Below are 15485 nucleotides of genomic sequence, written 5' to 3' on the forward strand. Positions count from 1 at the left end.
TATAAAATCAATTCTGCTTACGCTGCCAATTCCAACACCTACGATTACAATTAATATTAATTTCATTATTTCGTCGGAACTTATATTAAAGTCAAAAAATCAACAACGCACCATAAGTCCAATAAAACAGATTGAATATTTTTCAACTTTACCTCCATAACAATTTAAAAAATATAACTACGTGTGTTTGAGTAGACGTTTTTACCACTAACGTTTATATGAAATATTTGAAATGTTTTTATTTGTGTAGTTATAGTTTGTCAAAGGACTGTCTCAGTTCAATCATAAACTGAGCGAATCATACTATCTTTGTCTTACACTAGTACTAGCACCCAAAAGAAAGGGATGAGTATGGTTTTCCTGGTTCTTATTGACTGACAAATTGGTTTGACCAACTATAAATTTATAATTTAAAATTATAAAATTATAGAATGTATTATTTATTAATTTCATGTTGATTTTATACAAATAAAACTGCAAATTATAGCAAACATTGTTTTTTGTTTTTTTTTTATAGGCGTAGTGGCAGAGTGTCATTACGAACCATAAAGCAAATACTGCCTCTAGTTTTTTTTTAATGGATGAATGCCACGATGCTGTGTCACAAATATCTGTGAAATGAAAATTAAAAAAGAGGACTTTGCCGGCCTAGGCCTGCAAGATGTGTATGAAATTCCATTAATGACCTTTTGTCCTAGCCGCACCTGAAACGTCATACTTCGCAGCCTATTATAAGGAATATAACATCAATATTTCATTGCATGTTTGAGAAAAAATAATTATTCCATATAGGTACAAAATATAGGTCAAAGATGGCTGCTATATAGGTACTAGGCTCCCATGATTACCAGAAGCACTTATATTGAACTTATCAACATTATACCTAGTTCCCTAGCCACTGCAAAATCGATCTTAACACGTCGACATAAGGCTCACGTCAATCAAGTATACGAGTCGATAACCCTTCGCGCACGACAGTAATAGGCCAATTCGAGTTTTAATTATTCGATATGCTTGATACTGATCTGTTAGTGTCTAAAGTGACCTTTTTGGTTGAAGAAATGTCTCTTTTGTCAATATAATTTCGCAAACAGATCGAATAACTAACACTCGAAATGGCCTGTAAACATTTGGAAAGTAGATCAAAGTTCATTGACTTCGCCAAAGTCATGCATTCCCTATATTGAATTTTGAGCTTTAACTCCCAGGGGTAGGATCTATTTTTGAATGTGGAGCTTTGGCACATATGACGATTAGTTGGATAAGTACAGTTATTGCAAAAAGTGCGATTTGCGATTGTTATGTAACGTGGATATCGGATTATTTGCTTTGCGGAGCTAGTTTGCGAAATTGTGACGGTGTTTGTATTGTGTTACTTTTGTACGTATGTATGTATAAACACTTTATTGTACAAAACACAAATTTATGGCACAGGATAGGCAGTATAATATAACATAATTACGTGATATCTGGGTTCAAATCAAGAGTGTAATAAAAGAGAAGGATAAAACAGCCAAAAAGCTTTGACATATCCAGCATGTATTGGGAATGTTGGGATGGTGCAGGCAAATATGAAAAACCGGGCAAGTGCGAGTCGGACTCGCGCACGAAGGGTTCCGCACCATAATGCAAAAAACGGCAAAAAAAATAAAACGGTCACCCATCCAAGTACTGACCCCGCCCGACGTTGCTTAACTTTGGTCAAAAATCACGTTTGTTGTATGGGAGCCCCACTTAAATCTTTATTTTATTTTGTTTTTAGTATTTGTTGTTATAGCGGCAACAGAAATACATCATCTGTGAAAATTTCAACTGTCTATATAGCAGTGTTGGCATCAATCTGAACTAAATCAATCCGGATTGATCAATCGAATTGACGCGTCAATTCGAATTGATCAATCCGGATTGATCAATTCGAATTGAATCAATTCTGATTGACGCGGCAATCCGATTGAATCAATTTGAATTAACGCATCAATCCTCAATTCGGATTAAATCAATTCTCAATCTAGATTAACCATAGTCCCTAAGATTACTTTTCAAAGGTGTAAGTTTTTGGGACTTACTTACTGGACTTAAATTCGATATCTGAGGTTCCCAGAGGTTCGAAAACATGTTCCTGATGTCAGTATTGACTGATGTCCCTTTTTGGGACATTTTTCGAAATTGGCCGATTAAGTTCATATTCGTAATCGATGTCGACCATAGGTCCCTAAAAGTTTTTGGGACTTACTTACTGGACTTAAATTCGATATCTGAGGTTCCCAGAGGTTCGAAAACATGTTCCTGATGTCAGTATTGACTGACGACCTATAATTTTATTATTACAGGACCGGGAGTACTTATTTTATTTATTTTATATATTATTTATTTAATGTATCTTATTTATTTTATTTACTTGATTTACTTGATTTTCTTTATTCTTTTTATTTTTATTCTTTTTATTCTTTTTATTTTTATTTATTTTATTTATTTTACTTATTTTATTTATTTTATTATTTTATTTATTTTATTTATTTTATTTATTTTATTTATTTTATTTATTTTATTTATTTTATTTATTTTATTTATTTTATTTATTTTATTTATTTTATTTATTTTATTTATTTTATTTATTTTATTTATTTTATTTATTTATTTATTTATTTTATTTATATTTTTTTATATTTTTTTTTTATTTTTTTTTTATTATTTATTTTATTTATATTATTTATTGTATTTAATTACTTTTATTTACATTATTTATTTCTTTTACTTTATTTCTTTTATTTATAATATAATAAGATTTATAATAAGAACACACCACACAAGTAGATATAAAGATAAACAGAGGAACGGCAAAAAAACTTGTTTATGCTGGAGGCTTCATAGATCGCTCATGCCAACCTCGGTTATTCAATAACAACTTGAATTTAAGTGTGCATAAAGATTACAATCGTTTGAACTGGTCAAAAACTTTATAATGAGGTAACTGAATAGACTGGGTTTTTATTTAGGTTACCGGTAACAGAGGTTAACCGTATCTGATACGGTTACCGAATCAAAGTGTTACCTTATCAGACGGTTACCGTTATGGTAGGTGTTTTTACAACCGCTTCTAAAATAACCCTATGAAAAACCCCGGTTAAGGTAACCGGTTCCTGTCCCTGGTAGAATCTAAATATTGCCGTTGAAACCATGTTTTGCACCTTAGATATCGATTTTGAATGCAAGCAGTCACTTTCAAAAAATGTCACTAAAATGTCCCGAAACAGGACAGTCGAAAAGATGTTTAGAAACCTCTGGCTACCTCAGATATCGATTTTAAACGCAATCGGGTAATTTCTAGAAATGTCCCAAAAAAGGGCATCTCTCAATATTTCCCTCGGAAACAAGTTTCGAAACCTTTGGGCACCTCAGATATCGATTTTGAACGCTATCGGTTAATTTCAAGGAAAATCCCGAAAATGTTCCAAAAAGGACATCCTTCATAATGCCGTCAGAAACATGTTTCGGAACCTTTGGTAAACTCGGACACCGCTTCGGAACGCATTTGGTCAGTTTCAAAAAATGGCCTAAATAAAAAGGACATTAGGTGTACATACAAAGTAATCGTCAATCCGAATTGACGATTGAGGATTGAGGATTGACCGGTCAATTCGAATTAACGATTAGTAATCGTCAATCTTCAATCAGTAGATTTAGAATTAGTTTCGTCAATCGTCAATCGTCAATTCGAATTGATCGGTCAATCCTCAATCGTCAATCGTCAATTCGAATTGATATTTTGCCAACACTGCTATATAGCTATCACGGTTCGTGAGATACAGCCTGGTGACAGACAGACGGACAGACGGACGGACGGACAGCGAAGTCTTAGTAATAGGGTCCCGTTTTACCCTTTGGGTAAGGAACCCTAAAAACGGGTCCGTAAGTAGCTGTCACTGAATGCGCTAGGAAAAAACTGCCCATAGGCGTACCCACGGTGGGGCAAGATGGGGCAGTTGCCCCACCCTGGTCTCTGACCATAAGCTAAGAATTTTTGTTTCAACCGTACCCTGTTACAACGTTCCCAGCCTCCCCTAATTCTGCCCCACCCTTAAAAAATACTGCATACGCCCATGAAACTGCCTATCACTCCTACAGAAAATAGAATAATAATAAAACCTGATAATTATTTAAATTAAAAGTAGCTTTATATTCTAGTAATCCTAAATTCCAAAAATCCTTCAATTAATTGCATCAATTCTTCATTTCAAATTTTTTTTTCGTTACACCTTTATATCCGTATGTATAGGATGGCTCAAAAATACGTTGACGATTTTTTTACCTTGGCATTTGAGCGATAATTAGGGTTCCGTACCCAAAGGGTAAAAACGGGACCCTATTACTAAGACTCCGCTGTCCGTCTGTCACCAGGCTGTAACTCATGAACCGTGATAGCTAGACAGTTGAAATTTTCACAGATGATGTATTTCTGGTGCCGAAACAAAATATTAAATAAAATAAATATTTAAGTGGGGCTCCCACACAACAAGCGTGATTTCTCGGCATTATTGTTTATATTAAGAAACGTTTACGTTTGTGTATCATAGCTAAGTAAATTTTGAAGATTATTTACGTCTTGTTTAAGTTTAATGATTTCACCTAGCATTATTCTTCAATGGCATTTTGTAGAAACGTGCATCAAGTGAAAATAACATTCTTAGAATAAATTTAAAGTGGAAAAATTACTGTCTTGGGATGAGGTCTTGGTGGCTCAGATGGCAGAGCGCTGGAGTATCGATCCAGAGGCCGTGAGTTCAAGTCTCACACAAGACAGTAATTTTTCCACTTTTAAATTTATTCTAAGCTTAATAGCATCGTTCGCAGACGTTTCTGCTTGTTAAAAATTAACCTCTAGCCGCCCATACGTCAAACCTTGCCAAGCAAATAGAAATTTTATTTAGTCAAAACTAAGTTCAAATTAGAATGGAACAGGAGAGCTTTTTATAGGTCTCTGGGCGGCTAGAGGTTAAAATAACATTCTTGAAATTATTTGTAATCGTATTTTTGTGCCACCATGTAACTAGTGTTATATTATATTATTTATATGTTATTTTGGTATATCCGTATCGTATGTATATTGTATAACCTTCAAGTATATAGGAATGTGTTAATTTACATTTCCTTAAAATTGCTATTGTATTGTATTAATAGCTCAGCAAACAAATTCCGTCATTTTTCCAATTTTTGTCCGTAAAGACAACCAGTTAATATTGTGGTGAACTGGTGATACATTAAATTATTTAAGTTTTGTGTTCCAAAAATATACTTACACGTCCTTATTGTCAGTGTCTTAAGGGGCCCACTGATTAACAGTCCGCCGGACGGTATCGGCCTGTCAGTTGTTCGGAACTGTCAAAATTTTGTTCTGACAGGCAGATACCGTCCGGTGGACTGTTAATCAGTGGGCCCCTTAAGAGGCGTGTGAATCTGTGTATATATTTTTAGAACGTTGGCTTGTAAAGATGTTTGTGAACTCGACTGTACAAATGTGCAAGTTCCGAATTTTAAAAAAATTATGAGAATGTTATAGATAGGTCAAGAAAAGTCCGCAGGGATTTTGAAAGCCCACGCAGTGCAAGTGTTGTTTATACGTTATAATTTAACAGAAATTTGACGTTTATAATAACACTTGCACTGTGTGGGCTATCAAAATCGCTGCAACTTTTCTTGGTCTAGGTCTAACTCTGTCGATAATTTGCAGAGTAATAATTATCAGAAAAAAGAGATTTTGCAAAAAATAACTTAAAAAGAATATTTACGATTAGACAAGGTACGAAATGGTACTGAAATTAATTGAAACTCAAACTATAGTATACCAAACGAAAACCAAAAATTGCCAATCGGGGGAAATAATTCCTGTAGTCGAATTAATGAATTAAAATAATTCTAGAACTCTGGGAGAAAGGCCTAAGAATATCTCTTAATTTCACACGTTCATTTACATGTCATATCAAACGTCATTACAATATATCCTTCCCATTCACACCTCAACTACGATACCGGTAAAAGAAAGAGACAGGAGGCTCTGGACTCTGCCCTCAGTTACGTACATAAGTTGATAAATATACAAATTACATTGTTACCCTGCCGGGTTTGAACCGGTGACCTCTTTTGCATTGCGCATAATGCGACGACAGTATGCATACATGTATATGTAATTGTTTTTTTTTTAATCAAGTGACAAGTGACGTTGATATTATTTATTTTCCGGTCGTTGCCATCCATAACTATAGAAAAAACCAAAAGGCGGATACATACATACATATAATCACGCCTATTTCCCGGAGGGGTAGGCAGAGACCACGGATTTCCACTTGCTACGATTCCTCTTTCGCTTCCTTCACATTCATAACATTCCTCATACACGCTCGCCGGTTTAGGGTGCTCTTGACCAGGCCTTTCTTCAGGATTTCCCCGATTTGATCAGAAAAAGGCCGCCGAGGTCTACCCCTTCCAACTCCCACTTCCACTTCTCCCTGATACATAGACCGGGAGATAGTGACACATTTTACTGGGTCATTTGTACCTGTATGGCGGTTCGTCAGGGGTCTAAGTACGTAATGAACGAAATAAAAATGATGGTCATAGCGCTGGTACTGGCGGCCCAATCGCGTGGTCGTTAGTCGAACGTGTCGGATAAAATACGAGTGTCGAACGATTTGTTCCACAAAAATCCTCGTATTTTTCGATAGTCCATAAAAAGAAGTAGACGGTAGCGTAATGCCATACTTCTCCGGTGTGACTTACAGCCCGCCATACTGAGGCGAACACATTAATTAAAAATAAACAATTCAATCATTTGTGCCAAGCTAATTTTTGCACAGGTGATCATCGTCGAGCAGCCATTCATGGACATCACCATGCCATACTTTTCGGATGGTTCCAAATGGCCGCCATACCGCCGCAAAGGAGTTAATTTTTTTTGTTATTGCTAAACGATTTGTACCATCTTGTAATTTTTTTTCAAGACTTTCTGTGTGATCATAAATGGAAATCTCATAATGCCATACCTGTAGGAGGTGGCAAATGTGTACAATATTTTTTTTTTATTTCAAGTATGGTGCCCCTTTTTCCCCCTATTAGAAGTATGGCAAATATAATAATGGTCACATTGCATCATATAATTTCCAAAAATCCAAATGCCATACTGGTACAAATCGTCAAAAAATTGTTTTTTGTTTTAAGTCTTGGCTTAAGTCTCACAGTCGTCCGCCCCGTAGTTATAATCTGAAATATTTTTTTTTAGGTATAATTGTATCCAAACAAACAGAATATGATGATGCCATGCTGTAAAAAAATATTTTACGTATACATAGTCGTATTTTTGAAACGTGTCGATTAAATAAGTTTTTCAAGTATGGCAGTACTTTTTCCCCCTACTATAAGTATGGCAATTATAATAACGGTCACATTTTATCAAATACTTTCCAAAAATTTAAATGCAATACTGGTACAAATCGTTTAGCAAATAAAAAAAATTAACTCCCTTGCGACGGTATGGCGGCCATTTGGAACCGTCCGAAGAGTATGGCATGGTGATGTCCATGAATGGCTGCTCGACGATGATCACCTGTGCAAAAATTAGCTTGGCACAAATGGTTGAATTGTTTTTTTTTAAATTAATGTGTTCGCCTCAGTATGGCGGGCTGTAAGTCACACCGGAGAAGTATGGCATTACGCTACCGCCTACTTCTTTTTTATGGACTATCGGAAAATACGAGGATTTTTGTGGAACAAATCGTTCGACACTCGTATTTTATCCGACACGTTCGACTAACGCCCACGCGATTGGGCCGCCGGTACCAGTGCTATGACCATCATTTTTCTTTCCTTCATTACGTGCTTAGACCCCTGACGAACCGCCATACTGGTACAAATGACCCAGTAAAATGTGTCACTATCTCCCGGTCTAACATCCAAGATTAAAAGTACCTACACACACTTATATTTGAATATATTATATGCGGGTTTTTCCTTCACCGCAAACAACTGGTAATTTAAATAAATAAGTTAACAAATTTTCGAGAAACTAATAAATACTTAGCTTGAACCGTGACCTATGGTTTGGAAGTACCAATCTAACCGCTAGGCTACCAATGCTTCAGTAAAGGGGCCCACTGATTAACAGTCCGCCGGACGGTATCGGCCTGACAGTTTTGAAAAAAATTTGACAGTTCCGAACAACTGACAGGCCGATACCGTACGGCGGACTGTTTGTTAATCAGTGGGCCCCTTAATAGCAGTGGGGAGACACTCCTGACTTCGGGCAAACCCGGCTCAGCATTGCTCCGAGCAATTATTAGGGTTGGCATTGGCACCACTTGACGTCCTTTTGCGTGCACTAGCACAGGGCACAGATAAGATAACGACTTGAATTTTGACAACCCTATAGTTCGTTTTTTTTAGCTTTAGAAAGAAGTTGCAAGAAGGTAAGCGATCTTGACATGTCTTTTAATTGAAAAACGCTTTTTAAAAAACAAAAACTATTACCTATGAAAGCAGAAGAATATAAATGATCGTATTAGATTCATAATTGTTACATATTTGCCCTAACTTATTTTTAAAATGTGTTTTTCAAATAAAAGACACATCAAGATTGTTTACCTTATTTCTAATGCTAAAAAAAACGAACTATAAACAGCCGAAAGGGATATTGGCATAAAGGGACAGCATGATTCGTCCCTGTATCGCTGTCAAACTTCGGTTTTTTGTTCAGAGGCTGGGCCTGGCGATTCAGAGGGGAAAGTCGCCAGCATTTTGGGGAGTTGAGTGAGATTTTTTATATCTAGTTATGTTTTAGTTTTAGCTTGGTTAGGTTAGGTTTAAGTAGCAGTAATTCTAATTAGTTAAGTGTGATTTATTTTTTGTGACATTTGTACTGTAGGTAATCATTAAGCCGACCACTGACTAGTGACTAACAGTCCGCCGGATGATATCGGCCGGTCAGTTGCAGTTCGGAACTGTCAAATTTTAGTTCTAACTGACAGGCCGATATCGTCCGGCGGCCTGTTAGTCAGTGGTCGGCTTTATGTTGTGAAATAAAGGTTTGTCTTTTTATTGCCTTTTTGTAGGAACTGTAGGAAGTGTCCTTTCTGTACGTTAGTGCTATTATTTATTCTGTGGTAATAGGTACGTTGCCAACATTCATTTTCCACGGACCTAATACATAATTATTGATATCACAGCACTATATTAATTTGAATTAATGTCCTATTGTTTAGACTCATCCTCTCTTTTATCATCTATATCTGCTCCATTCGAGATATAATTAAGAAAGAAGGAAAAATAAAATAAAAATATTGAAAAACGGCTGACTGAGGAAAAACTACCACTACTACTAGTTTTTCTTGTCATCCGTTGACCACGAACGCTGTAAAGGGTTCGAAACGTCGGGATGTAGTATGAATTCAATATACGCGATATAATCCGTTTCAATAGTTTTATTTTATGAGTAACTATCGCGGTAACCGAAGACAATACTTTCTTTTTACTAAGTAATTGTATGTTATTTTTAATGTCTTTTTGTACAATAAAGAGTTTACTAATACTACTTACTACTACTACTACTACTACTACTACTACTACTACTACAATAGAAGGAAAAATAGTTTTATATAGTGCAATTTACAGGATGTCATTCAATAAGTAACATTTCCCAATGGGGTTGGCCGTAAGTATTTAGCAGATGGATCCAACTTAGCTTGCCCTATCAATCCCTAGAATTGTGTAATTTTTTTGCTTTTTTAATGGAATTTTATGCCCTGGCTGCCAGGCCTTTTAGCCAAATCTCATAGAAAAATGGGCAAGCTAAGATGGCGCTATATGCAAACCTTTGACAGTTGCCAACCCCATTATACTTACGCTAAAAACCTAGTTCTAAATAAAATATCGATGAAGAAAATATTTCCACCTATCTATTTTAGCGGCTTTTTTTAAATAATATATTCTAAATATAGTTGACAGTAAATATATCTTTATTTACTATCAACCTTCTAAGGTTTCCGTATAAACACCTAAAGAGGCAGAGGTCAACATCGCTCGGTGTCAGATCAGGAGTCATTACTGTCATGTCTAGAAGTTGCTGTTGTGTTCGTTCACGTTGTATTAAAGTCGAAGTTTCTTGCTGCACAAAAAAAGGTTTAGAACAGTGGTTTTTAATCTGGGGGTAATTACCCCCGCGGGGGTAAAACTGGTATTTTACGGGGGTAATAAGCTAACTTAATATAACAATACAACAAACGTACTTGCACGTTTTATTTTTTATTACCATTGGGAGGAGGGGTAAAATCAGGTTCCCTAGTTAGTCATAGGGGTGACCGGACTGAAAAGGTTAGGAACCACTGGTTTAGAATCTACCTACATTACCTACAAGTCCTACAACTCTGAATCGCATCAACACAACTGATTGGCGGTAGGTACCTAAGTAGTAAGTACCTATTTTTTTTAATTTTCCCTTAAACCACTTCAGCATAACATTTCATTTAATAATTTTAATCTACTTTAATGGGGTTTAAAGATGATTATTTTAATAATGCAAAATAAAATGTTTACTATTATCGAATAACTGGCTTTTGGATCAATTGGAATTGAAATATATTTTTTTGATTTTTGAGTGAAATTTTTGACATTTATACCTAGCTAGCTTGTTTTGAAGACTTCTATCACTATTTCTACTACTGATACTGACTCTTTGACCTACGTAATGCAAATAAATGTAGAGGTCTCAACTCAATATAGGCCCCTGTGCCTCTATCCTCATCAGTTTCAGTCTTACATATCCCCCTAAGTCTTGGCATTTTAAAAAGCCAGAACTTGGTATAAAGGAAGTTTCCAAATTTAAAACTGCATAAATTATTTAGAGGTTAGGAGTATAAGTCTTCTTTAAAGGGGCCCACTGATTAACAGTCCGCCGGTCAGTTGTTCGGAACTGTCATTTTGTTCTAACTGACAGGCTAGTGGGCCCCTTAAGTCGGCTATAAGGCAAATGAGATGAGTGAGATAACTGACAACTTGATAAGAATTATTATCCATGAAGTAATATATGTACAAATGTACCATCGCTCCGCGATTGTCATTTAGGGTCCTAGCTAAATTGGTTGTTCAATACTTACGCTATAGAATTTCCAATTTAGCAAGAGCCCTAAATGGCATAACAATCCCGTGCGGTGACTGTACATAGAATCTTCTTCTACTTCTTCCTCGCGTTATCCCGGCATTTCGCCACGGCTCATGAGAGCCTGGGGTCCGCTTGACAACTAATCCCATGGTTTGACGTAGGCACTAGTTTTTACGAAAGCGACTGCCATCTGACCTTCCAACCCAGAGGGTAAACTAGGCCTTATTGGGATTAGTCCGGTTTCCTCACGATGTTTTCCTTCACCGAAAAGCGACTGGTAAATATCAAATTATATTTCGTACATAAGTTCCGAAAAACTAATTGGTACGAGCCGGGGTTTGAACCCGCGACCTCCAGATTGCAAGTCGCACGCTCTCACCGCTAGGCCACCAGCGCTTCCTAGGCCACCAGCGCTTTTTGCTTTTGAGTGTACATAGAATATGCATAGGTAATTAAAAATACCCCTATTAAGTACTTACTTGATGAATAGTAATAACTCCAGTCTGCTGCTTCATATTGAATAAATTAACAATAAATAAAAAAAATAACACTAATATCACAGATTGAATAAATAAAAGCACTATTCTCACAAGTCACTCATCATCCAACTCGAAGGCGTCAACTAAACTCCTCAACAATTTTTTTAGGGAATAATTTAGTATTTTGCATAGAAAGAAGTTGTAATAAATAAATATGTAAGTTATTTGTATTATGAGACGCGGGTCTGTCATGCGTGCGCTCGCCGCGGCGGTCGTGGAGCGACTGAGCGTTTTTCATCGGAGTTGCGCGTTTTCTTGCGTATGCGCATAGGGCAAAAGTTTGTTTACACGCGCGTTCGGGGTGGACACGAGATGTCACGTTATCAGTGGGCAAAATTCTACATGTTTTAATTAGATAAGTGAAGAGTTGTGAGTGAATCTGGGCGTGATCAGTGTGAATGTCACTCTCGATACCATGATGCTTGTCAGAACAGTAAAAAATGTGCTGAAAGACAATATCGAGCGCAAGAAAATACTGATATTTGTATCACCTCAAAGGTGCCAGTCCATTTCCAACGACAGCTGCATTACTGTTGCGATGTTAACTAATTTAAAGATGTCCTTCTGTTCTGCAGGAAAACAAGAAGATTTGAGGAGAACAGTGTGGGAATGCCGCCGGGACAGTAACCTGCAGTTCCAACTCCAGGGAACAGGGCTGAATGAACGCGACACGCGATCGACAGCCCGCCTGCTTTCGGCCGGGCGTCCCTACACTACATCTACATCTTCACTGACTTTTAATGTAACCAGATATATTCTACTTTAAAAGACACTGCACCTGCTTAATCTTTCTAGTTTAACCCATTGGTTAACTGGTAGAGAATGCCTTCAGGTATTAAGTACATCATTTGTAACTTCATATTGTATTGTGCATTAAAGATTAAATAAATAAATTCATTATTCAAAAACGTGCATGAGGTCGTGAGTGGCGAGGTCAAGATTTATACTTTTAATTATTTTTGAAAAACTTGTGATTTATTAAAATTTGGTCTTTGAACTCGCGAAAATTGGAAAAACCACGTGATGTAAAATAGAGTATAGTATAGTATAGTTTTTTTAACAACATTACTCTGATTATTGGGGCCCTTAATATCTTTCAACTAAGATCTTTGTATTCTATGCATAAAGAGCGTTCGGCTTTCAATCCGGAGGTCGCGGGTTCAAATCCCGGCTCGTACCAATGAGCTTTTCGGAACATAGATACGTAATATCATTTGATTTGACCAGTTGCTTTTCGGTGAAGGAAAACATCGTGAGGAACAAGCGGACTAATCCTAATAAGGCCTAGTTTCCCCTCCGGGTTGGAAGGTCAGATGGCAGCCGCTTTCGTTAAAAAGTGGCTACGTCAATTCTTGTGATTAGTTGTCAAGCGGACCCCAGGCCCCCATGAGCCGTGGCAGAATGCCGGGATGCCGCGAGGATGAAGAAGAACTAAGATCTATGCATTGCATTTGTAAGTTAGGGTTTGTGCACAGATCACGCGAGGTTCGATAGGGAGAGGGGGGTCACAAAAAAAATCACGATAGATCACGTAGGGGGAGGAGGGGTATAGTGAAACCTCACGTGTATTTTTCTACAGTGAACGAAACTAAGAACAAAAAAACCTACCACATGAGTAGATACTTTATCTCGGTTTTGTTAAACATAAATCTATTTAACGAAAAATAGAAAAAGAAACAAGGTTTTCTATATACAATACTATTTAAATATCTTAAAATCAGGTCGAATTAAAAAAAAACAATACACGTGAGGTTGTGTAGGGGGAGGGAGCCGAAAACCTCTCTAAATATCACCAAGGGGGAGGGGGGATCGAAAAGTAGCAGAAAACACCTCGCGTGATTTGTGCACAACCCCTTAACAGTATGGTACAAGTAATTCATGACATTGAGAAGGTCAAACTGTATGTGTTTATGTTAGAAAACATTGACAAAGCAATGTTATATGATGACAATATGATGTTTACAAGTTTAAGTTTTGACAAAGAGAATTTGAAATAGAGAGTCACTGTCATGGTAAATTATGAAGCTACAGTACATTTACTGCCATCTTTCGACAGACGATTAAAACTGTTAGAACGCCATTTGACTTTGAACATTATTCTTTCACTGATATGTGTTAAATAAATAAATAAATAAATATTATAGGACATTCTTACACAGATTGACTAAGTCCCACAGTAAGCTCAAGAAGGCTTGTGTTGTGGGTACTCAGACAACGATATATATAATACGCAAATACTTAAATACATAGAAAACACCCATGACTCAGGAACAAATATCTGTATTATCATACAAATAAATGCCCTTACTGGGATTCGAACCCAGGACCATCGGCTTCGCAGGCAGCCGATACCGATTGCCGATTTTGTTAACTTGTTAAATATTAATATTAACGCCATCTACTCGAGAGTAGGCTGAAGGTTGTGGCGCCATATCGCTCGAAAAGATTGCACCATACCTTTGGCCTATAGTCGAGTAGATGGGATTAATATTTAATAAGTTAACACATATCAGTGAAAGAATAAGGATCAAAGTCAAATGGCGTTCTAACAGTTTTATGTTCTGTCGAAAGATGGCAGTAACTTTACAGTGGCTACATAATTTACTTTGACAATCCGCCTCTTCTATTCTCTTATAAATTACGTCATTTCAAATTAGGGGGGAGGGGGGTCTGGACATCGGATGATGGTAACATGCCGTAGAAGGAAACGGGGTCATTCGAAGCATGTTTTTTGGCGTAATTTATGGACAGCCCCTTTGCAAATAGTAACTTATACGTAAGGTAAAGGAAGGAAGTGTTACAAGCTGACCGTCCTGACCACGCCCACGTCACTAAGGTCAGCTAAGGTCAACTGTCAAAGTCAGGTCTAGGACGCGCTATCGGTCAGCTGTCACATGTGACCACCGTCGACTACACACTTAAAAAAACATCTTCATCTCCTACAAATAAAGTCTAAAATCGTACGACACGACTGCATTGCGGCAGATCAGAACGTGGTTGTTAACGTGTGAATTTATGTGCGTTGAAAATGCAATCTTATAGCTATGTTAATGCAGATCAAAATTGAATAACATTGATTAAAAGTGACCCCTAACATGGAAACGCACGTGTCGTGGTTCGACGAGTACTTGTAATATGAACTGTATAGTTTTAGCGTTAAGATGCATTTTGCATTCATACATTTTCACTTATTAGATGTAATTCTTTTCTATGCATGGGTCAGCCATTTTTTGCCATTTCGATGTTGATCTAATAAATACTTCTTTATTCCCCTCAGAATATGGCCAAAGGTTAAAGAAACATATGTGCCCTCACAGTGCCAAGGTGGTTATCTGGTTATGTCTTAGAGCATTTAATAACAGGAGTCGCCTTTAAAACCTTGCACAAATTGTGCAAACTTTTGTACGGACTGGCATGGCGTTACGTAGAAATCATGTAGTAATAGCAATACATTTGACGTCCCCTCCCTTAGAGAATATAACCAAACGGAGTGGTCATTAACAGGCGTTCCCCCTCTGTCGAAAAAAGGCGGCCAATGGTCAACCACCTGTCAAACACATGTATGGACTGACGTTTATCTGACATGGCTATGTTGAAGTTACGTATACATTTGATGTGCCCCTCCCCCGTAAAAACGGCAGACTATTTTGTACCGAAAATTATAGACATGGCGTCTCCGTTGGTTATATCCTCTAAGTCCCCTCCGCCACAAAAATCGACAGACTGTTTTATACAGAAAATGACAGTCATGACGTCTCCAGTTACTAAATGCTCTAAGGGTTATGTAAATGGTACAGAAGTGG

The 15485-nt window shown here is 37.0% G+C and overlaps 1 protein-coding gene across 1 annotated transcript in view; it reads right to left on the reverse strand.

Annotated features, from left to right (window-relative positions):
- The window catches only part of LOC134676315 (pantothenate kinase 3), a 58631-nt gene that overhangs the window by 28713 nt on the left and 14433 nt on the right, over window positions 1-15485 (reverse strand). The window lies entirely within an intron of this gene.

This window comes from Cydia fagiglandana, chromosome 24, assembly GCF_963556715.1.
Source record: "Cydia fagiglandana chromosome 24, ilCydFagi1.1, whole genome shotgun sequence".
Classification (NCBI taxonomy): domain Eukaryota; kingdom Metazoa; phylum Arthropoda; class Insecta; order Lepidoptera; family Tortricidae; genus Cydia; species Cydia fagiglandana.